Raw genomic sequence first — 24840 nt, forward strand, 5'->3', positions numbered from 1 at the left:
TTTGTCTATTTTTTCTGTTATGATATTTGCATTTCTCCTTAATGATTTGTCAGAGTCTTTACATATCCTGTGCATTAATCCTGTTAAATATGATGCTAATATTTTCTAGTATGACACCTATGCTGTCAGGTTTTGTTTGTGGCCAAATCACAAGGATGGCAGTATTGACTACTGTTTTGCCAAGAGAATTTCAAGTCCTGCTCTCTACTTTAAAAGGTTTGTAATTACTTAGATTAAGGGAAGGAGGTAGCAAATACCCTCCAAGCAACTGAGAGTAAAAGCCAAAGGCTTAGGAGCAATTTCTAACTTATCTACTCTTGTCTCCTAAATACCTGGTACACGATCTTGTACATAAAAGACTCCAGATGAACAAGCATATTTGAATGCAGCAAAATCTCCTTATTAGGTTACACACTTCTTATGGGCAATGATGGTGTCAAACTTACCTTGGTATCACTCCCACAATGCCTAAAAGTGCTTTTACACAGAACAAGCACTCAAATGTTTTTATAGGATAGATTGCATCTCTGAACATACATGAAAGTAGCTAAAGTAATCAATGTAAAACAAAGCAATCCCCTCCTATAAGATTATACCCTGATTTGCAGCAGCATGTAGCTCTGTACAGAGTCTGATGTTTGGGTATCTTCCTCTTAAATTCACTGTGTTTCAGGTGTTTGTTCTAGAAAACAAAAAAAAAAAATGTCCCTGGCAATTACTGTGTCCTAAACCTGTCTAGGTGCTGTTAAGACCATGTCCATTTAATATTTTTTATGTTTTAGTCTCTCTCCAAAGCATTTCTTCTCACTACCATTATTTAACAATAAGTCCATTTCAGCACACTAGACACAGCTTTTGGGTCTCTGGATTCTATTCTTTTCCCACACACCCTGCCTGATTGAGCTCTCCTTTGCTAAGTGCCGCTAGACTGGTTACTTTCCAGGATATCACTCTTGGTGATCTAGGCTTACAGTTTCATGTGAAATCATGAGACAACGTGGTGTAATGGAAAAAAAGTGCAGGATTGTTGGAGCCAGATGATCTGGGTTTGTGTACTGGTTCAGCCATTTACTAACTACATGACCTTAAAACCCTAAGTATCAGTTTCCCTACTTTCAAATGGGGATAATATCAATAGTATCTAACCCATCTGTGTCATAGGACTGCAGTAAGGATTAGAAAATTAGATGACAATGCAGAAATACTTCATAAAGAATTCTACAAATATATGTCACTACTATATGAAATATGGCTCAAAGAAATATCAGTAAAAGGACTCCACCAGACAAGTCACTCCATGAGGGCTAGTGTCTGACTGGGTCAATGGCTCCATCTTCAAAGCCTGGTATATTTGTTGAAAGAATAACAGAGAATGAAAAGAGAACTTATCAGTGACCTTAGCCGAATTAATAAATCTCTGGGCTCTGGGTTTCAATTTCCTCGTTTGTAAAGTAAGACCATCATCTCCCACCTCAAAAGACTGTTACGAAGAGTAAAAGAAAATAATATTCATTGACTGGACATGGTAGCTCATGCCTGTAATTCCAGCACTTTGGGAGGCCAAAGCGGGTGGACTGCTTGAGTCCAGGAGTTCAGAACCAGCCTGGGCAACATGGCGAAACCATGACTCTACAAAAAATACAAAAATTAGCCAGGCATGGTGGCGTGCATTTATAGTCCCACCCACTGGAGGGGTTAGGGGGCTGAGGCAAGAAGATCACTTGAGCCATGGAGGCTGCAGGCAGTGAGCTGGGATCATGCCACTGCACCACAGCTGAAGGAAGGAAGGAAGGAAGGGAGGGAGGGAGGGAGGGAGAGAGGGACTATCCATAAACTGTAATAGACATTTACCTATTTGCTTCTTCCTGTCAAGCCAGATATAGTTTAAGACTTGGTTGTATAAAAGGTAGATGCTAATAGGCCGGGTGAGGTGGCTCACGCCTGTAATCCCAGCACTTTGGGAGGCCGAGGCGGGCGGATCACAAGGTCAGGAGATCGAGACCACGGTGAAACCCCGTCTCTACTAAAAATACAAAAAATTAGCCGGGCGCGGTTGTGGGCGCCTGTAGTCCCAGCTACTCGGGAGGCTGAGGCAGGAGAATGGCGTGAACCCGGGAGGCGGAGCTTGCAGTGAGCCGAGATCGCGCCACTGCACTCCATCCTGGGCGACAGAGCGAGACTCCGTCTCAAAAAAAAAAAAAAAAAAAAAAGGTAGATGCTATTAATAGTTACTGACACAAATTCTTCTAGGGACAGTCAAGAAATAATACACTATCATCTACCCTTTAATCTCAATAAAAATTAATATACTGACAAAGTGATTATTTAAGTACTTCATCTCAGCCATGTTGAAAGTGCTGCAGTTCACTGTGACTCACATACATACAGACCCTTATAATGAACCACAGCCCCTCTGAAGTCAAGAGCCTTCTCAGAGACAAGTGCTTCTTTATGTAATCCAGAAATGACAATCTACTACTGATGAAACTGAAAATATTTTAAGCATCTAATCCATATCAAAACAAGCTCCACTTATTGGTCACAGCACATGAGACAGAAACATTGTTTTTAGTTATCACCAGTATTAACATACAGAGAATCCAATCCATATTGTGCATAATTTTGATGCACAATAAAATTAAAACCAGAGCACCTAACAGAGTCCCAAAGTACACTAAGCATAAACTGACAGAACTGAAGTGAGAAATACACAATTCAACAACAACAGTTGAAGTTTTGCCACATCTACTGCAAGAATGAAACAATTCTCAGCAATCAGACTGTTGACATTCCAGAAAATGTCAAAACCATTCTGAAGAAACACAGAGGTATTATGAAGGAACCCAGAGGTGCCCTGCAGAGGGACATCAATGTAAAACACAATCTTGTTGGAAAGAAAAAAGAGCAGCTCCAAGTTGACAAGTAGAAAAATGGGAACTGGCTACCATTTGCACTATTTGTAGTCATGTATAGAACATGATCATGGGTGTTATACTGGGCTTCCATTATAAAATGAGGTCTATGCTCACTTCTCATCAACACAGTTATCCAAGAGAATGGGTCTCGAAATCCAAATTTTCTTGGGTGAAAAATACATCTGCAGGGTTCAGAAGAGGCCAGGTGTTGCCTGTTTAGTATCCAAGCCCAGGATACTAACACAATTCCATAAGGAAAGAACATTTTTCAACAAATGGTGTTGGATGTTCACATGCACAAGAATGAAGTTGGACCTACCTCACACCATATACAAAAATTAACTCAAAATGGATAATAGATCCAAATATAAGAGCTAAAACTCTTCAAAGAAAACATAGGAGCAAACCTTTGTGGCCTTGCACTAAGCAGTATGACACCAAAATCACAAGTTTAAAAAAAAAACCTAAGGCCAGGTGCGGTGGCTCACACTTGTAATCCCAGCACTTTGGGAGGCTGAGCGAGACAAATCACTTGAGGTCAGAAGTTTGAGACCAGCCTGGCCAACACGGCAAAACCCCATCTCTACTAAAAATACAAAAAATTAGGCAAGGCTCAGTGGCTTGCACCTGTAATTCCAGCACTTTGGGAGGCGGAGGTGGGTGGATCATTTGAGGTCAGGAGTTAGAGACCAGCCTGGCCAACATGACAAAACCCCATCTCCACTAAAAATACGAACATTAGCCGGGCATGGTGGAGCACATCTGTACGCCCAGCTACTTGGGAGGCTGAGGCAGGAGAATCACTTCAACCCAGGAGGCAGTTCAAGACCACCCTGGCCAATACAGTGAAACCCCATCTCTACTAAAAATACAAAATTAGCCGGGCGTGGTGGTAGGTGCCTGTAATCCCACCTACTCGGGAGGCTGAGGCAGGAGAATCACTTGAATCTGGCAGAGGTTGCAGTGAGCCGAGATCACGCCACTGTACTCCAGCTTGAGTGACAGAGTGAGACTGTCTCAAAAACAACAACAACAAAAAAAAAAACAAAAACACACAACGAGTTTCTCACTTCACAATAGCTAGGATAGCCAGAATAAAAATGCCAGACAAGAGCAGGTATTGGTAAGGATCTGAAGAAACTGAAATCCTCATATATTACTGATAGGAAGGTAAAATGATACAACCACTTTATAAAACAGTCTGGCAGTTCCTCAAAAAGGTAAACATAGAGTTACCATATGGCCCAAATAATTCTACTCCTTGGTAAATATCCAAGAGATTATGCCCACAGAAAAATCTGTACACAAATGTTCACAGCAGCATTATTCATAGAATCCCAAAGTAGAAACAGCCCAAATGTCCATTAACTGACAAGTGAATGAACTATAGTATACACAATGCAATATATAATATTATAAAAATAAAAAAAATGGGCCGGGCACAGTGGCTCATGCCTGTAATCCCAGGACTTTGGGAGGCTGAGGTGGGTGGATCACGAGGTCAGGAGATCAAGAACATCTGGCCAACACGATGAAACCCCGTGTCTACTTAAAATAACAAAAATTAGCCAGGCGTGGTGGTGTGCGCCTGTAGTCCCAGCGACTCCGGAGGCTGAGGCAGGAGAATTGCTTGAATCTGGGAGGCGGAGGGTACAGTGAGCCAAGATCATGCCACTGCACTCCAGCCTGGGCAACAGGGCAAGACTCTGTCTCAAAAAACTAAAAACTAAAAAATAAAAAATAAAAATAAATGAAGTACTAATACATGCTACAACATGGATGAACCTTGAAAATATTATGTGAAGTGAAAGAAGCCAGATGCAGATACCATTTATATGAAATGTCCAGAATAGGCAAATCCATAAAGATGTAAAGTCGATTAGTGGTTGTCAGGGGCTAAAAAGAGGTGAGAGAAGGAATGACTGTAAATAGTTAGAGACCTTCTTTCTGGGGTAACTTAGTGTTCTAAAATTATGGGGCAGGGCGCAGAGGCTCAGGCCTGTAATCCCAGCACTTTAGGAGGCCAAGGCAGGTAGATCACTTTAGGTCAAGAATTTGAGACCAGCCTGGCCAAAATGGTAAAGCCCCACCTCTAGTAAAATACAAAAATTACCCAGCCGTGGTGGCACACGTCTGTAATCCCAGCTACTCAGGAGGCTGAGACAACAGAATCATTTGAACCCAGGAGGCAGAGGTTGCAGTGAGCCAAGATCACACCACTGCACTCCTGGGCAACAGAGCAAGACTCCATCTCAAAATAAATAAATTAAATAAATAAATAAATAAATAAAATTAAATAAGACAGTGGTGATTACTGCATGACTCTGCGAAAACTACTGAAAGTATTCACAACTGAAAACTACTGAATCCTATAATTTGAACAGGTGAATTTTATGTTATATGTGTATTTCAATAAAGCTATTTTAAAAACAAGAATTAAAACTGGAAATACTATCATTCTGATCCGCCTGAACTTAGCATGCATATTCTGCCATGTACATCAGTCTACTATATAAACCATTGCAACTCATCTTCAATTATAAGATAGAAAAATTAGCAGCCAGTCCTCTCATACCTATAAATTCATTTTATAGGCTACAAAACTATTTTTTGTACAAAATTACAAAACTATTATTTTTAATGAAATCATATTATTCAAAATTTTCATTAAATGCCAATTCTAACTATTGGATAAACCAGGCAATTTTATTTAAAATTTTTTTAAGTTGTATTTTAGGTTCAGGGGTACAAATGCAGGTTATACAGGTAAACTCATATCACAGGGGTTTATTGTACAAATTATTTTGTCACCTAGGTAAAGGCCTAGTACCTAAGAGTTATTTTTTCTGATCTTCTCCCTCCTCCCAACCTCCACCCTCCAGTAGGACCCAGTGTCTGTTGTTCCCCTCTTTGTGTCCATGCGTTCTCATCATTTAGCTCTCACTTATAAGTAAGAACATGTGGTATGTGGTTTTCTGTTCCTGCATTAGTTTCCTAAGTATAACGGCCTCCAGCTCCATCCATGTTCCTGCAAAGCACACAGTCTCATTCTTTTTCATGGTTCCATAGTATTCCATGGTGTATATGTACCTCATTTCCTTTATCCAATCTGCTATTGATGGGCATTTAGGTTGATTCCATGTCTTTGCTATTGTGAATACTGCTGCAATGAACATACGCGTGCATGTGTCTTTATGCTAGAACAATTTATATTCCTTTGCGTATATACCCAGTAATGGGATTGCTTGGTCAAATGACAGTTCTGTTTTTAGCTCTTTGAGGAATCACAAAACAAGGGAATCGCTGTGGAAAGAAATCGTTTTCCATAATGGTTGAACTAATTTACACTCCCGTCAACAGGGTATAAGAATTCCCTTTTCTACACAACCTTGCCAGCATCTGTTATTAATTGACTTTTTAACAATAGCCATTCTGACTGGTGTGAGACAGTATCTCATTGTGGTTTTGGTTTGCATTTCTCTAATGATCAGTGATGGTGAGCTTTCCTTCATATGCTTGTTGGTTGCATGCATGTCTTCTTTTGAAAAGTGTTCATGTCCTTTGCCCACTTTTTAATGGAGTTGTTTTTCTCTCGTAAATTTGTTTAAGCTCCTTTTAGATGCTAGATATCAGACCTTTGTCAGATGCATAGTTTGCGAAAAATTTCTCCCATTCTGTAGGCTGTCTGTTTACTTTGTTGGTAGTTTGCTGTGCAGAAACTCTTAAGTTTAATTACATGCCATTTTTCAATTTTTGCTTTTGTTGCAACTGCTTTTGGTGCCTTCATCATGAAATCTTTGCCAGTTCCTATGTCCAAAATGTATTGCCTAGGCTGTCTTCCAGGGTTTTTATACTTTTGAGTTTTACATTTAAGTCTTTAAACCATCTTGAGTTGATTTTTGTGCATGATATAAAGAAGGGGTTCAGCTTCCATCTTCTGCATATGGCTAGTCAGTTACCCCAGCACAATTTATTGAATAGGGAGTCCTTTCCCCATTGCTAGTTTTTGACAGTTTTGTTGAAGATCAGATGGTTGTAGGTATGGGCCTTATTTCTGGGCTCTCTATTCTGTTCCATTGGTTTACATGTCTGTTTTGTGCTAGTACCATGCTGTTTTGGTTACTGTAGTATAGTTTGAGTGGGTAACATGATGCCTCCAGCTTTGTTATTTTTCCTTAGGATGCCCTTGGCTTTTTGTATTTTTGGTTCCATATGAATTTTAAAATACTTTTTTTCTAGTTCTGTGTAGTATGCCATTGATAGTTTGATAGGAATATCATTGAATCTGTAAATTGCTTTGGGCAGTATGGCCATTTTAATGATATTGATTCTTCCTATCCATAATCACGGAATGTTTTTCCATTTGTTTGTGTCATCTCTGATTTCTTTGAGCAATATTTTTAATTATCATTGTAGAGATCTTTCACCTCCCCAGTTAACTGTATTCCTAGGTATTCATATTTTATTCTTTTTGTGGCAATTGTGAATGGGATTGTGTTTCTAATTTGGCTCTCAGCTTGGCTGTTGTCGGTGTCTAGGAATGCTAGGGATTTCTGTGTTGATTCTGTATCCTGAAACTTTGCTGAAGTTATCAGCTGAAGGAGCTTTTGGGCCAAGACTATGAGGTTTTCTAGATATAGAATCATCTCAACTGCCAACATGGACAGTTTTACTTCTTTTCTTCCTATCTGGTTGCCCTTTATTTCTTTCTCTTCCCTGACTGCCCTGGCCAGGACTTCCAATATTATGCTGAATAGGAATAGTGAAAAAGGGCATCCTTGTCTTGTGCCAGTTTTCAAGGGAATGCTTCCAGCTTCTGCCCATTCGGTATGAGGTTGGTTGTGGGTTGGTCATAGATGGCTTTTATTATTTTAAGGTATGTTCCTTCAATACCTAGTTTACTGAGAGGTTTTTTGGGTTTTTTGCGGGTTGTTTTGTTTTGTTTTGTTTATTTGTTTGAGACAGAGTCTCACTCTGTCACCCAGACTGGAGTGCAGTGGTATGATCTTGGCTCACTGCAACCTCCGCCTCCCAGGTTCAAGCAATTCTACTGCCTCAGCCTCCCGAGTAACTGGGATTACAGGTGCCTGTAACCAAGTCCTGCTAATATCATATTTTTAATAGAGATGGGGTTTCACCATGTTGGCCAGGCTGGTCTTGAACTCCTGACCTCAACTGATCCACCCCTCTCGGCCTCCCAAAGTGCTGGGATTATTGGCGTGAGCTACTGCACCCAGCCAGGATACTGAATTTTATCAGTCTTTTTTTTTTTTTGAGACAGAGTCTTGCTCTGTCCCCAGGCTGGAGTGCAGTGGTGCAATCTCGGCTCACTGCAACCTCTACCTTCCGGCTTCAAGCAATTCTGCTGTCTCAGCCTCCCGAATAGCTGGGCCTACAGGAGCATGCCACCACGCTCAGCTAATTTTTGTATTTTTAGTAGAGATGGGGTTTCACCATGTTGGCCAAGATGGTCTTGATCTCTTGACCTTGTGATCTGCCCGTCTCAGCCTCCAAAAAGTGCTGGGATTACAGGCATGAGCCACCGCACCCAGCCATCAAAAGCCTTTTCTGCAGCTAGCCAATTTTAACAAAGGATTTAAAAGTGCTTAGCAATACTCTATATTAAAACTTCCAACTCAATAAACAGTATATCTTACTTATTTGATTTATTAATTAGGGACCAATACTCTACAACTACCTAAAGGAGTTAAGCAATAGAATTTTAGACATCTCTCAATAACATTTCCCAGGCTTATAATTTCATTTTTAATTTCATAAAAATACACTAAGCATTGATAATTTTGTCAGAATAAGTATTTCCATGGGAACTGACAATCTTTCAGCACAGTGTGATATCAGAAAACTTGCTTGGCTTCTTTCTACCTGTTTTTTTCTCCTCTTAAATACGGATAATAAAAATATCTGTTCCAACCCTTTATTTGTTATGAAAATCAAAGAGAAAGCATTCTGTAAGGTGTAATTATTACTCCCTCTTAAATGAAAAAGCTGAACTAGCAGGTATTAAATTGTTGAACACCTCTTAAGAAACGCAAAAACCTGGCATGAGTGCTGGCAAGTGGGGAGATAGTACTGCAATGCGGAGGCAGACCCAAAGGATCTACTTCCAAGCAAATAAACAAAAAATGTTGTAGGTCATGAGATTTGCAAAACATTTTATGAATTCTTTTTTTGTTTTGTTTAGCTTAGAGATAAGGTCTCAGTATGCTGCCCAGGCTGGTCTTGAACTCCTGAGCTCAAGCAATCCTTCCCCTTATCCTCCCAAAGTGCTAGGATTACAGGCATGAGCCACAATGCCCAGACTTTGTTTTGTTTTTGAGATGGGGTCTTGCTATGTTGTCCAGGCTGGTCTCTAACTCCTGGCCTCAGGTGATCCCTCCTCCTCAACCTCCCAAATAGCTGGGATTATAGGTCACCACACTCAGTTTCTAATTCTTTTACACTGAACATTAGTAGCTATTTAAATCTAAAGGATGGTAATCTGGAATAATCGTCCTGGATAGTCAAGGAAGAATTTGTTTCTTTGCTGTTACATTAAGTATCCGATTCAGGACTCACCCCTGCCCCGACCCCCCTGACTCCGCCTCCAGCCATCCAAAAATGGAAAAGGCTGACTTCAAAATTATTTTCCCGGCCGGACGCAGTGGCTCACGCCTGTAATCCTTGAACTTTGGGAGGCCAAGGTGGATGGATCACCTGAGGTCAGGAGTTCAAGACCAGCCTGGCCAACATGAGGAAACCCCATCTCTACTAAAAAAAAAAAAAAAAAAAAATTAGCTGGACTTGTTGGCAAGTGCCTGTACTCCCAGCTACTTGGGAGGCTGAGACAGAAGAATCACTTGAACCCGGGGGGCAGAGGTTGTAGTGAGCCAAGCATGCCACTGCACTCCAGCAACAAGTGTGAAACTCCATCTCAAAAATAAACAAATAAATAATAATTTTCCTGAAAGCTTTTTAAGTAGTAGGTCACAAAAAAATATCATGCTGACCTGGTTATTCTAAAAATACTACAAATAATATTTGGGCAAAAGTAACACTTTCTCCAACACCATCCTAAGCAAACTGTAGTAAGAACACCATGCCAGGGAGGCATCCACACTTGTCATTAAAGAAATGCCAAAAGGACAAATAGAACCATGAAATGACCTAGTTTAAAGCTGCCAGCTGAAAAGGTGAACTATATCAAATCACCTGTCCGTTGTGTGAATGTACGACATGACTCCATGATGTCCTCTCTGCAGCCCTACTCTACCTTACTGTGTCTTTTTTTTTTTTTTTTTTTTTTTGAGGCGGAGTCTTCACTCTATCGCCCAGGCTGGAGTGCCGTGGCACCATCTCGGCTCACTGCAAGCTCCGCCTCCCGGGTTCTGGCCATTCTCCTGCCTCAGCCTCCGAGTAGCTGGGACTACAGGCGCCCGCCACCGCGCCCGGCTAATTTTTTGTATTTTAGTAGAGATGGGGTTTCACCGTGTTAGCCAGGATGGTCTCGATCTCCTGACCTCGTGATCCGCCCGCCTCGGCCTCCCAAAGTGCAGGGATTACAGGCGTGAGCCACCGCGCCCGGCCTTACTGTGTCTTTTAAAAATCATTTTTATAAAAAGAAAAGCTCGGCCGGGTGTGACGGCTCACACCTATAATCCCAACACTTTGGGAGGCCAAGGTGGGTGGATCACGAGGTCAGGAGATTGAGACCATCCTGGCTAACACAGTGAAACCCCGTCTCTACTAAAAATACAAAAACAAAAATTAGCCAGGTGTGGTGGCGGGCGCCTGTAGTCCCAGCTACTTGGGAGGCTGAGGCAGAAGAATGGCGTGAACCTGGGAGGCAAAGCTTGCAGTGAGCCGAGATCGTGCCACTGCACTCCAGCCTGGGCGACACAGCGAGACTCCATCTCAAAAAAAGAAAAGAAAAGCTCTGACAAACTTATACATTAAAGACACAGCCGAGGCTGGACCAGTGGCTCACGCCTGTAATCCTAGTACTTCGATAGGCCGAAGCTGGTGCACTGCATAAGCTCAGGAGTTTGAGACCAGCCTGGGCACCATGGTGAAATCCCATCTCTACTAAAATACGAAAAAAAATTAGCCGGGTGTGGTGGCACGTGCCTGTAATCCCAGCTACTCGGGAGGCTGAGACAGGAGAATTACTTGAACCCAGGAGGAGGAGGTTGCAATGAGCTGAGATCACAACACTGCACTCCAACCTGTGCTGGACAGAGTGAGATTCCAGCTCAAAAACAAACAAATAAATACATAAATAATTCTAAATAAAATTAATAACTTAAAAGGCAAAAGTACAAACACAGTTCTCAATTTCCTCACATGTTCAATAAAGAAACTGGTCTAGAAAATCTCTTAGTTTCCTATGACTTCTAAAATTGAGTTTGAGTATTCTATTTGTTGGTGGTTGCTGTTCTAATAAGTTACAACAAACATATATCCCAAACATTCATACTCTCCTTAAGTGATTAATTTACTTCCCAACATATACCTTAATTAATTTTGAAACAACCTACTTTACAATATACTCTAAGTGCCTGTGTCCTCTGTCTTTTCAACCTTTCCCTTTTATGGTCTGTAAACATCCTCAACATCTTTTGATAATGAACATTAAAACCTCTCCTTCAACCCTACATTTCCCTCTAATTACTGGCCTTTCACCTTCCTTTCACAGCCACATTCTTTTAAAAGAAAAACATTACTGACCCATCTTCTTACTTTCAATCTACTAAAACTGCTCTACCTAAGGTCATCAATGACTTTCTAATTGCCAATCCTAATAGACACCTTTTTTTAATTATTATTTATTCACATTTATTTAAAACTAAATTTTTTTTATAGTTATATGTCAAAAAATAGTGACTAGGTTTTATGGCTTACTTAAAATATAAATGAGGAAAACAGAAATGTGCCACACCAATAGCTGATTTCAATTTTTTTTAGAGGAAATACTATAATTTAAAAAAAGAGTTCCAAAATATTTAACAGAATTTCCAGCAATGATTATTTCCAAAATGTAAAGATTTGAAACATAATTTGTACAAAACTAAAAACCAGAAGAATTCGTTCTTACTTTTTCCTTGTTTAAAAAATACAGACAATTTGTCACAAGAAAGTTTGACATGTGATAGCAGCTGCAGCCCCAGTGACCCTCAGAATCACTGTCCCTCTTCACGGGGACAGAGCATTGCACTGAGGACAGCAATACATCTTTGATTGGCTTCTTAGGGTTTTCCTCCAGGTCCGTCTTAATTGCTCCAGATTCAGACAGTTTTCACTAGAAGAGTTTTCACTGAACAGTTTCAGGTTCATGCTGCCAAACACCAGAGGACCAATAAACTGAGCCTTGATATCTCCAACCAGGTAAACAAATATCATGGGCAGATTTCTATCAGGATAACTGGGTATGCAGGTTGTTGAAATGGCTTTGATAAATTTGACATCAGGAAAGTTCCTGGCAATTCCACTGAGGTGCTGATTTATCAGGGCACAGAGGGGAATTCCTTGTTTGTAAAGGTGCAAGATGACCCACAAGCCCTCACCGGCTTTGATAACTTCTTGAACAGAATCCTTCCCTGAGATCTCCAAAACTTCTCCAAATTTATTATTCAGTTTAGTTGCGTTCCACTCAGCCAGTCTCTGCCGTCTATACATTTCAATAGCACGCACATCCTCTGCATAAAACTCGTCTTCATGATCCTCCAGCTCTTCCAAAGTCATACCTTCCTATGTTGTCATCACTGACTGCTGGACAATGCGCTGCTACTCTTCTGCCTCCTCTTCCAATTCTTTCAGACTTTCTTTGGGGGGTAAGATGCCCTTTTTGTGTAAGATGTCATTCCATTCAGTGTCTGCATTGCGGTCCTGCATCTTGTTTCCAATCGCTCAAGCCAGTTGTGCTCCCTATTAGACACTTTAAATCCTTATTTAGCCTATCCACAGGAACATTCCTTTTTAAAACTCTCCTCCTCTGCTCCTATAAAAACGTGATAGTTTCTATTGATTTTCCTGTACTTTTCTTTCTGTCTCCTTTTGTGGACTTTATTCCACCGTGTCACTTAAATGTGACCTTTTTTTTTTTTTGAGACACAGTCTTGCTTTGTTGCGTAAGTTGGAGTGCAGTGGCACAATCTCAGCTCACTGCAACCTCCACCTCCTGGGTTCAAAAGATTCTCCTCCCTCAGCCTCCCAAGTAGCTGGGACTATAGGCATGCACCACCACGCCCAGCTAATTTTTGTATTTTTAGTAGAGACAGGTTTCACCATGTTAGCCATGCTGGTCTCAAACTCCTGACCTCATGCAATCTGCCCACCTCAGCCTCCCAAAGTGCTGGGATTACATGCATGTGTCACCATGCCCAGCCTTAAATGTGACTTTTATCCAGTCTCATGTTCTCTCTCATGACCTCTTCTCTCTTCACTCTACATGGTTTCACTGGATGATCTCATTCAACCTTGTGGCTTTAACTACTCCCTAACACCTAGCATATCTTCTGCACTCCATCTCCTCATCTAAGCCTGAATGATACACTCCATCATCCAAACCCAGACATTTAAGAACCACTCTACCCACCAATCAATCCTAACAATTCAAACCCTAAATCTCTCTCGTGGCCAGGCACAGTGGCTCACATCTGTAATTGCAGCACTTTGGGAGGCCACAGAGGGAGGAGTGCTTGAGCTCAGGAGTTCAAGACCAGCCTGGGCAACAAAGGGAGACCCCGTCTCTACAAAAAACAAAAAAATTAGCCAGGCATGGTGGCACATGCCTGTGGTCCCAGCTACTCAGGAGGCTGAGGTAGGAAGATTGTTTGGGCCAGAAGGTTGAGGCTCCAATGAGCCATGATCACACCACTGCACTCCAGCCTGGGTAACAGAGCAAGACTCTGTCTCATAAATAAGTAATTATCTCTTGAATCCACCCCTTCCTATCCACTCTACATGTTGCTACTCTAATTTATATTATCTTCCCTGGCTTTGTTTTCTTCAATAGTTTCCCCCAATGATAACCCTGTATCCATTCTGGCCCTTGTCCAACCCATCTGCTACACAGACAACAAAATAATCTTTCTAAAAGCCCAAATAGGCTGGGCGAGGTGGCTCATACCTGTAATCCTAGCACTTTGGGAGGCTGAGGCAGGTGGATCACAAGGTCAGGAGTTTGCAACCAGCCTGGCTAATACAGTGAAACCCTGTCTCCACTAAAAATACAGAAATTAGCCAGGTGTGGTGGCAGGTGCCTGTGGTCCCAGCTACTCAGGAGGCTGAGACAGGAGAATCACTTGAGCCCGGAAGGTGGAGGTTACAGTGAGCCAAGATCGCGCCACTGCACTCCAGCCTGGGTGACAGAGCGAGACTCTGTCTCAAAAACAAACAAAAAAAAGCCCAGATATGCCCAAGTAGCCTAAAGTGTCATCATTTCCATCAAGCTTTCCTTGATCTCTCCAGATGGAATTGATCATCTTCACAGAATTCGGTGTATTTACTCATTTACATATTTGCCTTCCCAACTAGTCCTCTAATTCCTTGATGGCACAGATGTCTTATTCCTTTTTCTATATCTAGCACTTAAACATGGTCTTGAGAGAGTACATGGGTCATGTATTGGACTGATCTCCCAGACAGAAAATCAACAAAGAAACATCGGACTTGGGCCGGGTGCGGTGGCTCATGCCTGTAATCCCAGCACTTTGGGAGGCTAAGGTGGGTGGATCATGAGGTCAGGCGTTCAAGACCAGCCTGGCCAAGATGATGAAACTTCATTTCTATTAAAAAATATAAAAATTAGCCAGGCGTGGTGGCTCATGCATGTAATCCCAGCTACTCGGAAGGCTGAGGCAAAAGAAGTGCTTAAACCTGGGAGGCAGACGTTGTGGTGAGCCGAGATCGTGCCATTGCACTCCAGCCTGGGCGACAAGAGCGAGACACCATTTCAAAAAAAAAAAAAGAAACATCGGACTTAATCTGCACTATAGAACACCTGGACCTAATAGATATTTACAGAAAATTTCATCCAATAACTGCAGAATACATATTTTTATCTTCAGCACGTGGATCATTCTCAAGCAGAGACCATATGTTAGGTGACAAACAAGCCTTAAAACATTCAAAAAACATGGAAATAATATCAGGCATCTTCTCTGACCACAAGGGAATAAAATTACACATCAATAACAAGAGGAATTTTGGAAACTATATAAACACATGGAAATTAAACAATATACACCTGAATGGCCAGTAAGGAAATTGAACATTTTATTGAAACAAATAATAATGAAAACACAACATGCCAAAATCTATGGGATACAGCAAAAGCAGTACTGAGAGGGAAATTTATAGCTATAAGTGCCTACATCAAAAAAGAAAAACCTTCAAATAAATAACCTAATGACAAATCTTAAATAACTAGAAAAGCAAGAGTAAACCAAACCCAAAATTAGAAGAAGTAATAGAGATCAGAGAATAAATGAATTTGAAAATTAAAAAAAGGAAAAAAGAAAGAAATGAACTTGAAATGAAAATAATACAAAAGAGCAATGAAACAAATGTCAGTTTCTTTGAAAAGATAAATAAAATTGACAAACCTTTAGCCAAACTAAGAAAAAAAGAGAGAAGACTCAAACGAAAACAGAGATGAAAAAGGAGACATTATTACTGATACCACAGAAATTCAAAGGATCATGAGCGGCTACTATGAGCAACTATATGCCAGCAAATTAGAGTAAACGGGTCAATAAGTGTTGTTAAATGAATAAATGGTGCAATGGATTTACAAATAATAGTATGTTCATAAATTAATGTTGTAAAAACTAAGAGGAAACAATTATTACAGCTTAGAATTATCTGACAAGACGTCCCGAAAAGCTTTGAACTGAATATTAAACAAGGATAGGAAGAATTTTTTTTAAAACAGCAATAAATTTTTTCAAAATCTTCTTAAGTAAAATCTGCAAAAGGTCAAAACGAATTACTGGCTGTTTCAATGTATATAACTGTTACATCATATAACAAAAATATATTTCTGCAGGAAAAAAATTGAGGTTTACTGATTGACGAATCCATTCAAAAAACATATTAGCTTACTATAGGCCTAGATCAAGTTGAAAATAAGAGGACAGCAAGGAGTTAGGGTACAAATACTCCATAATAGCAAGTTTTGGGGTCAAATCTCATTACAACATAATTACAATAAAAATCTCCACATAATTTATATTTTTATAAATATTCACTCAACCAATACTTGAGCACCTGGATACTATGTTCCTTGAACAATCAAGGGTACAGATTAAGCCCTCTACTATTATAACATTTTAAAATAATTAAGTCAGGTAAACACTCAGTGGAGTTTATCTAACAAGGTTGTTGAATTTGAGTATAAGCACTGGAGATGAAAGAGCAAGTAAACAGGCAAAACCCGAGCCCTCAGAGATTACATTCTAATGGATGGAAATGAATGATAAACAAGATAAATGTAAAATATATGATATGCTAGATGATGTGTTAAGATGAAAAATAAAGAAAGGGAAAGGAAAATTTGAAGGTTACAAATTTATTTTATTTTATTCAGACAGTGTCTCGCTCTGTCACCCAGGCTGGAGAGCAGTGGCACAATCATGGTTCATGGCAGCCTCGACCACCTAGGCTTAGGTGAACCTCACATCTCAGCCTCCCAAGCTGGGAGTGCAGGCGTGTACCACCACGCCTGGCTAGTTTTTTCTATTTTTTGTAGAGATTGAGTTTTACCATGTTACCCATGCTGGTCTCAAACTCCTGGGCTCAAGCAATCTGCCTGCCTCTGCCTCCCAAAGTGCTAGGATTATAGGCCTGAGTCACAGCACTCGGCTGGGGGTCATAATAAGGCAGCCAGAGAAAGTCTCACTGAGTCACATCAAGATCTGGAAGTCAGGGAGTAATCTCGAGAATTCAGAGGAAGGTAGTTAAAAACAGAGGGACAGCAAGAACAAAGCACAGATTAAGGGAGGCAAAGAGTAGCAGATGATGAAGGAGTTTCCAGGGGGGTCAGATTAGGGTTGGCCAACTGCCACTTATTTCCAGCAAAAATCAATACAGCAAAATTTCAATACATTAAAAGAAACCTGATGCCTCATCTAGAATTTGCTTTTAAAGAATCTAATCTGGCTAGGTGTAGCTCACACCTGTAATCCTAGTACTCTGGGAGGCTGAGCACAAGGTATTGCTTGATCCCAGGAGTTCGAGACGAGCCTGGACAACATAGGAAGACCCTGTCTCTACAAAATAGTAAAAAATTAGCCGGGCACGGTGGTGTGTCCCTGTGGTCCCAGCTACTTGGGAGGCTGAGATGGGAGGCTTGTTTGAGCCTGTGGTCAAGGCCACAGTGAGCCACAATTGAGCCACTGCACTCCAGCCTGGGCTACAGAGCAAGACCCTGTTGCTTAAAAAAAAAAAAAAGGGGGCCAAGCACAGTGGCACATGCCTGTAATCTTAGCACTTTGGGAGGCCAAGGCAGGCAATCACCTGAGGTCAGGAGTTCAAGACCAGCTGACCAACAGGGTGAAACCCTGTCTCTACTGAAAATACAAAATCTAGCCAGGTGTGGTGGCGTGCACCTGTAGTGCCAGCAACTCAGGAGGCTGAAATGGGACAATTGCTTGAACCTGAGCAGCGGAGGTTGCAGTGAGCTGAGATCACACCATTGCACTCCAGCCTAGATGACAAAGAGAGAGACGAAGAGGAAGAGGAAGAAGAAGGAAGAAGGAAGAAGAGGAGGACGAAGAGGAGGAATCTAATCTGTAACACAAACTTGTTTATATTTTCAAATTTGCTTTATGACAGATTTTAATGAGTTTTCTTAAATAATGAGTATACTAAAAGAAAGCAGTCCCTCTTCACTCCCAAGGAAGCCCCAAATTTCACACAGAAACCACTCTATGATCTACACAATGACAAAATGCATATAATACTATAATGCAACTTACTTCTAACTCCTTTCAAGAGCCTGCTGAAAATATTTCACTAATCCTAAATTTATTTTCCTCTTCTCCAAAAAGCTACAGAAGCAAAGATTTTTGCTGCAAGCATCTCACAGGATCTAAATGTTCCAAAGATCAACTGTGATTCTGCTGTCTGCATGCTGAGAGGTCATTGCTTTGGACCTGGTATCATAAAGGCTCTCTTAAAGTTATCTTTAGTTCATCTGCTTGTTGCTGTGACTTTGTTTGGATATGCAGAATCAAAAGTATTACTGTACTCTTTATTGGCTTCACATCAAAATTAAAGCACTGACAGTTGATGATTCGTATGTGCTTTCTGATGAGGTGCTTCTGAGAAGTGGGTGTCCTGTAACCAACATGTGGCAAGATTTTTATATGTTTTTGTACTCTACAAGTGACTGTGGCATCATTTCTCAGGGTAAAAGGGTAGGTTATTTTTAGATCTATGCCAATATTCACCTCTAGAACATGACCAAGGCGACGATTCATATGTATCTCATGTGCTCTAAGTGAGACAGGTCTTCATGGCAACCTGCAGTTTCATTTATCCATCCAAGGCAGGCAAAATCACTGGCTTCTCCCACTTACCAAGACTACTATTGAAACATTATCAAGTGCTTGAAATCATGCTTCAAAGCTTAAAACGTATTTTTCTTATTTATCCACCAAGATTGATGAGGTCAAGGAAGCACCTAACATTAGATCATTGCACATCCTATGCCTCATTTTATCTTCAACGGGAAACAGAAGGTGAGCTATGTAATGTGATGCACAGAGCAACTGCAGTAGCCTGAGGACTTAGGAACAAGAGGCCTAAATTATAGCAATCCTGACAATGGCAGAGTTCTTACTGATATCATGTGTTTGTATTAATCTGCAACTTTAATAAAGCAGACATTTCTTTTTATGACTCCTTTTGAAAAATGTTTTTAATTATATTGGAATCATATTCAATACATAATTTTTCTTAAGCTAAAGGGAATTATTTTTTATAAAGATCAATTGCTACATTTTTTTAAAAAGATTTGTTCAGAGTAAAGAAGTATGAAAGGCAAGCCTTAAAACTTTTTTTTTTCTTTTCTTAAGATCTGGTGTCACCCAAGCTGGAGTGCAATGGCATTATCACAGCTACTGCAGCCTTGACCTCCCCAGGCTCGGGTGATCCTCCCACCTCAGCCTCCAGCTGGGACTACAGGTGCGTATTACCATGCCTGACTTTTTTGTTTTTTGTAGAGATGGGACCAGATGTTGTCCAGGCTGGTCTTGAACCCCTGGTCTCAAGCAATGCTCCCACCTTGGCCTCCTCACACTGGGATTACAGGCATGAGCTACCGCACCCAGCCTAAAACTTTTTGTTTTTAATCATCAGGGTAGAATTAGTACATATGAGCAAACAATAAAGTGTTCAGATGAAAAACCATGAAGGGTACAGATTAAGCACTGTATTATTAAAACATTTTTAAATGATTAGATCAGTTAAACACTCAATAGTTTATCTAACCAGGTTGTTGAATTTATAAAAACTTTTAAACAGGCTAGGTAATCTTATGAGGTAAAGTTCAGGTTGCAACATTCAAAGAAAAAATGGGATGAGTTCAGATTACTCCAGTGATTCTCAAAGTGTAGTCCACAGACTCATGGGAATCCACATCTTAGTATGTATGCCCTTTTCACCATGCTGACAACTGGAGCGAAAGTGCAATAGCAATGATGGGTAGGACTGCTTGCACCTTAGCACCAATCAAGGCAGCAATACCAAACTATACTGGTAGTCTTATTCTTCACTGCCATGCACTCTCAGTTGTTCTAAAATGTCAGTTTCACTTGATTGATGAAGCAATAAAAATTATTAACTTTGTTAAATCTCAACTCTTGAGAAAAGTCTTTTTAATATTCTGTGTGACAAAATGGAAATATGAAGAAGGCACTTCTACTGCATACTAAAGTGTGACAGTATGCAAACTCACCCCTTTTTCCACATAACTATTGTTACTTCAAAGAAAAGAGGGCATTAAAACAGAACACGAGGCCGGGCGCGGTGGCTCAAGCCTGTAATCCCAGTACTTTGGGAGGCCGAGGCGGGTGGATCACGAAGTCAGGAGATCGAGACCATCCTGGCTAACATGGTGAAACCCCATCTCTACTAAAAATACAAAAAACTAGCCGGGCGTGGTGGCGGGCGCCTGTAGTCCCAGCTACTCGGAGGCTGAGGCAGGAGAATGGCGTAAACCCGGGAGGCGGAGCTTGCAGTGAGCCGAGATCGTGCCACTGCACTCCAGCCTGGGTGACACAGCGAGACTCCGTCTCAAAAAAAAAAAAAAAAAAAAAAAACAGAACACGAATAGCAGAAGGAGATTCAAAGAAGAGGAGCTAAGTAGGATACAAGGTATGATTCCAATCCTCCAATAATTGATGACACAGTCTAGAAGACAAAGTTTGCTATTATTATTTATATGCCCATCTCTTCAATGATTGTTCTGACAATTTCAATCACTTTGCTATGTTCTAGGAACTATGCTGACCACTAACTATTGAAATCAACCTGAAATAGTAAACTTTTCTGCCAGAAGAATCCAGAGTTCTAAGCCAATGGTTCTAAACTCTTAACAGCAAAACCTCTATTAACTGCAGAATCCCAGTAGGAGCTCACAGGAAAGTGCTCTGATTGAAGCAGCATATAGAAAAGTTCAGATACACACATTCCATAAACTTGCCTTCTATCTCCCATTTACCTATTCTCAATGGTGATTCTGCAGGCCATGTAATTCAATCATATTTTTCCCCAGGTCTCAACTGATTTATTCTGTTCCCTTCTATACACACACATGCATGTACACATGCAGGTACACACACAACACTCCCTCACAGACTGTTCAGGGGTCCCATTATCCTTCCCCTTCATTTCTCTAATTCATATTGAAAGATCTCAATGAGGCCCCTCCACCAAATCACTTGCCTTTTTCTAATGATCTTTCTTTCTTGTCTAATTACACTGATAGTTCCTCCAAAAATGGTGAAGGTGGACATTTTCTTTTGTTTCTGACTTAAATAAAAATTCTTTCAGTATTTCACCATTAAGCCTGATACGAGTTTTTTATTATATTTGTATAATTAAAAACAAGACAGGCAGTGGTTCCTTAACATTATTGTTACTATTATTCAATACCAGCCTACTCTCTGGATTTCTTTTTTTTTATTGTGGTAAATATACATATTTACTGTTTTAGCTATTTTTAAAAGTGTGCAATTTCATGGCATTAAATATGTCCACACAGTTGTGCAACCACCACCTCCATCCATCTTCAGAACTTTTTCATCTCCCCAAACTGAAACTCTCTACGTAATAAACAGTGATTCCCCATTTCCCCTTCCCCACAGCTTCTGACAGCCACCATTCTGCTTTGTCTCTATAAACTTCCCAATCATATTATTTTATTGCTAAGATTCTCAAATCCTGAAAGGCTGAGTCATTTTTCCAAGATCACCCAGCTGATTACTGGCAGATAAAAGCCAAAAGCAAGCACTTACTTAGAAGTGAAAGCAGCAATCATCTACAGCCAAATAGCTTCATTTCCTTTTCTGCTTCAATGCCTTGTTAGCCTTGGTCTGGTGGGTATCTGCAAAGGATGGATGGATGGATGGATGGATGGATGGATGGATGGATGGATGAACAGACAGACAGACAGATGTATAAAGATATATACTCATTGTCAGCTGGGCCAGTGGCTCATGCCTGTAATCTCAACACTTTGGGAGGCTGAGGCGGGCGGATCACTGGAGGTCAGGAGTTCAAGACCAGCCTGGCCAATGTGGTAAAACCCCGTCTCTACTAAAAATACAAAAATCAGCTGGACATGGTGGTACATGCCTGTAATCCCAGCTACCCGGAAGGCTAAGGCAGCAGAATCACTTGAACCTGGGAGGTGGAGGTTGCAGTGAGCCAAGATCGTGCCACTGTACTCCAGCCTGGGCTACAGAATGATACTCCATCTAAAAAAAAAAGATATACACTCATTGTGTCTTAAGCAATAAATGTAGAAATTCAGTCTGGCAACATGGTGAAAATCCGTCTCTACAAAAAAAAAAAACCAACAAAATTAGCTGGGTGTGGTGGTGTGTACCGATAGTCCCAGCTACTGGGGAGACCGAGGTGGAAAGATGGCTTGAGCCTAGGAGGCAGGGGTTGCAGTGAGCAGTGATTGAGCCACTATGCTCCAGCCTGGGCAACAGTGAGACTCTGCCTTAAAAAAAAAAAAAAAAAAGTAGAAATGTGGGTCATATTCAATATGGTCAATTTCTAACAGGCTGAACAGTGTTGACTATAAATATCTATCCATCTGAAGGCACACTGCAAATGGCATGGCCTACAGCTTGATTCTTGGACTTATCCTATTTAACATTTTTTAAAAAATAATTTAGATGAGGTCTCACTATGTTGCCCACACTGGTCTTGAACTCCTGGGCTCAACTGATCCTCCCAAAGTGCTGGGATTACAGATGTGAGCCACCGCACCTGGTCCTGTTTAACATTTTTATTAATGATTTGGATGTGGCCATTTACGGTACAATGAAATATGTGATGGAGATAAAGAAAATTATGACAGCTGAATCTGCTGGATCAAAGAATCAGTATTCGAAAGATCTAACCAAATTAGAATATTAGAATACTAAACTAAATCATCTCTTACAGACCTAAACTAAAAGAAAATTAATAAATAAAAATAAAATAGGTCAGCACCATTTTGCTGGAGCCTGCAACCGAGTGGGAGTGGAGTGGAGCGGCCATTGTTGCCAACTCTTTCCTCTCTCCCACAGTTCGGTCAGTGGGTCAATTAGGCCATCAGCCCTTGAGCCAAGACTTATCTCTTATTTAGTTTTGGGGAGCACCTCATTGACATAAGTGATGTAGAGAAGAACAACTTCAAGGGCATAATGTTCATGAAGAAATTGAAGAGCTTTTTCCAAGAATGCGGAAGATAAATCAAGATAAAAGAAGGCTAATGTAAAGTATTACAGATCAGAAAGTTAAAATTGAATGGGGGAAAAATTAAACAAAAGATTGGTCGGATAGAAGCACTTGAATTTTTTTTAAGGCTATTTTGAATTGTTTGAATTGGGGAAGAATACACAAAGTACAAAAAGCGAAAAACTCAAGAATGAAGAGAAGTAGAAAGTAAGAGTGAAGTAGAATTAAAAGAATCTGGAAGAATAAATGGATCCTAGATTAAGTAAATGAGTCTCACTCTCAGTCAAAATCTCCAACAGGAACTCCTGCTCATGTAAAATTGGAGAGACGGTCAGGATCTCACAGTCCTTCAAGTGTTTCCAAACACTCTGAATCCCATTCTCTATCAAGATCAAAATCAACGTTGAGGTCAAGGAGGCATTCTCATCGACGTTATACACTCGATCCAGATCCCACTCTCTCTGACAGGAGATGATCTTGAAGTAGATCATATACACCAGAATACTGGCAGTGAAGGAGCCAAAGTCATTCTCCAATGTCTAACCAGAGAAGACATACTGGCAGAAGGGCAAATTCAGATCCCAACACTTGCCTTGGAGTGTCTGGCCTTAGTTTGTACATAACAGAGAGAGATCTTCGTGAAGTATGTTCTCAATATGGACCTTTGAATGGTGCCAATGTGGTTTAAAATCAACAAACTGGGTGATCTCGAGGATTTGTTTGTATATTTTGAGAGAATAGATGACTCAAAGGAGGCTACGGTAAGGGCAAATAGAACGGAGCTGGATGATAGAAGAAATTCGGGTAGATTATTCTATAACCAAGAGAAGGCACACACTTACACTGGGCATCTACACGGGCAGAACAACTCATAGTGGTGGTGGTGGAGGTGGTGGTAAAGGTGGCAGTGAAGACGGTGGCAGACGTTCAGATTCTCACTATGATAGCGGGTATGATTGTGGATATGACAGACATGAAGACTATGATTATCAGTACAGAAGATAATCACCTTCTCCTTATTATAGTCAATACAGATCACAATCAAGATCTCATTCCTACAGCCCAAGACACTATTGACAATGAAATGGTTGCAATGAAGGACTTTTTTTCTTCTTTATTTTCTTTTTTCTATCTCTTTTTTTTTTTTTTAATTCTGGATTTCCCCAAGCTTCTGATTCTTCCCACTCTTTAAAAAAAAAAAAAAAAATTGGTTTATTTAGTATCTACATTATACTCCTAAAGATGTAACTGTTGTCATTTTGAGTAAACATCTTGAGTAGAAGAGGAACCCTAGTGTTATGCTTCGTAAATTTTCTTTTTTTGCTTTTACTAAGAAAAACTCCTAGCTAATCAAGTAAGAAATTATCTTTTTAAAGCTTCTTTTGTGTTAGATATTGTATTAGAGATCCACATTTAGGAAGAACTCCTTTCTAAACTTTCTTTTGAGGAAGACAGTAACACATGAAGTAGTTCAGTCATGTCATGTTTTCTTTTACAGCTCTTTTACAGTCAAGTAGTTAAGTGCAGAAAATTTGAAGCTGTAAAAGAAAACACTTGGACATTTCTTTTGAAGAATGGAATTTTTGAGCCCTAAAAATTAAGTCATTTTTTAGAGATGAAAAACTTGTGGATTCCTATAAAACATGTATTTAAAATACGTCTGTTAAAACCCTGGCTGGGCGCAGTGGCTCACGCCTGTAATCCCAGCACTTTGGGAGGCTGAGGCGGGCGGATCACGAGGTCAGGAGATCAAGGCCATTCTGGCTAACACAGTGAAACCCCGACTCTACTAAAAATACAAAAAAATTAGCGGACGTGGTGGAAGGTGCCTGTAGTCCCAGTTACTCGGAAGGCTGGGGCAGGAGAGTAGCGTGAACCTGGGAGGTGGAGCTTTCAGTGAGTCGAGATGGCGCCACTGCACTCCAGCCTGGGTGACAGAGTGAGACTCCGTCTCAAAAAAAAAAAAAAA

The 24840-nt window shown here is 40.5% G+C and overlaps 1 protein-coding gene and 2 pseudogenes across 2 annotated transcripts in view; 1 reads left to right on the forward strand and 2 right to left on the reverse strand.

Annotated features, from left to right (window-relative positions):
* LOC105495054 (zinc finger FYVE-type containing 9) overlaps positions 1 to 24840 on the reverse strand; it is a 203106-nt gene that overhangs the window by 161451 nt on the left and 16815 nt on the right. The gene's annotated exons all lie outside the window — the stretch shown is intronic.
* LOC139362319 (phosducin-like protein 3 pseudogene) lies at positions 10589 to 21427 on the reverse strand (annotated as a pseudogene).
* Positions 23407 to 23948, forward strand: LOC139362321 (transformer-2 protein homolog alpha pseudogene; annotated as a pseudogene).

The sequence above is a fragment of the Macaca nemestrina genome, chromosome 1, assembly GCF_043159975.1.
Source record: "Macaca nemestrina isolate mMacNem1 chromosome 1, mMacNem.hap1, whole genome shotgun sequence".
In the NCBI taxonomy this organism is placed as follows: Eukaryota; Metazoa; Chordata; class Mammalia; order Primates; family Cercopithecidae; genus Macaca; species Macaca nemestrina.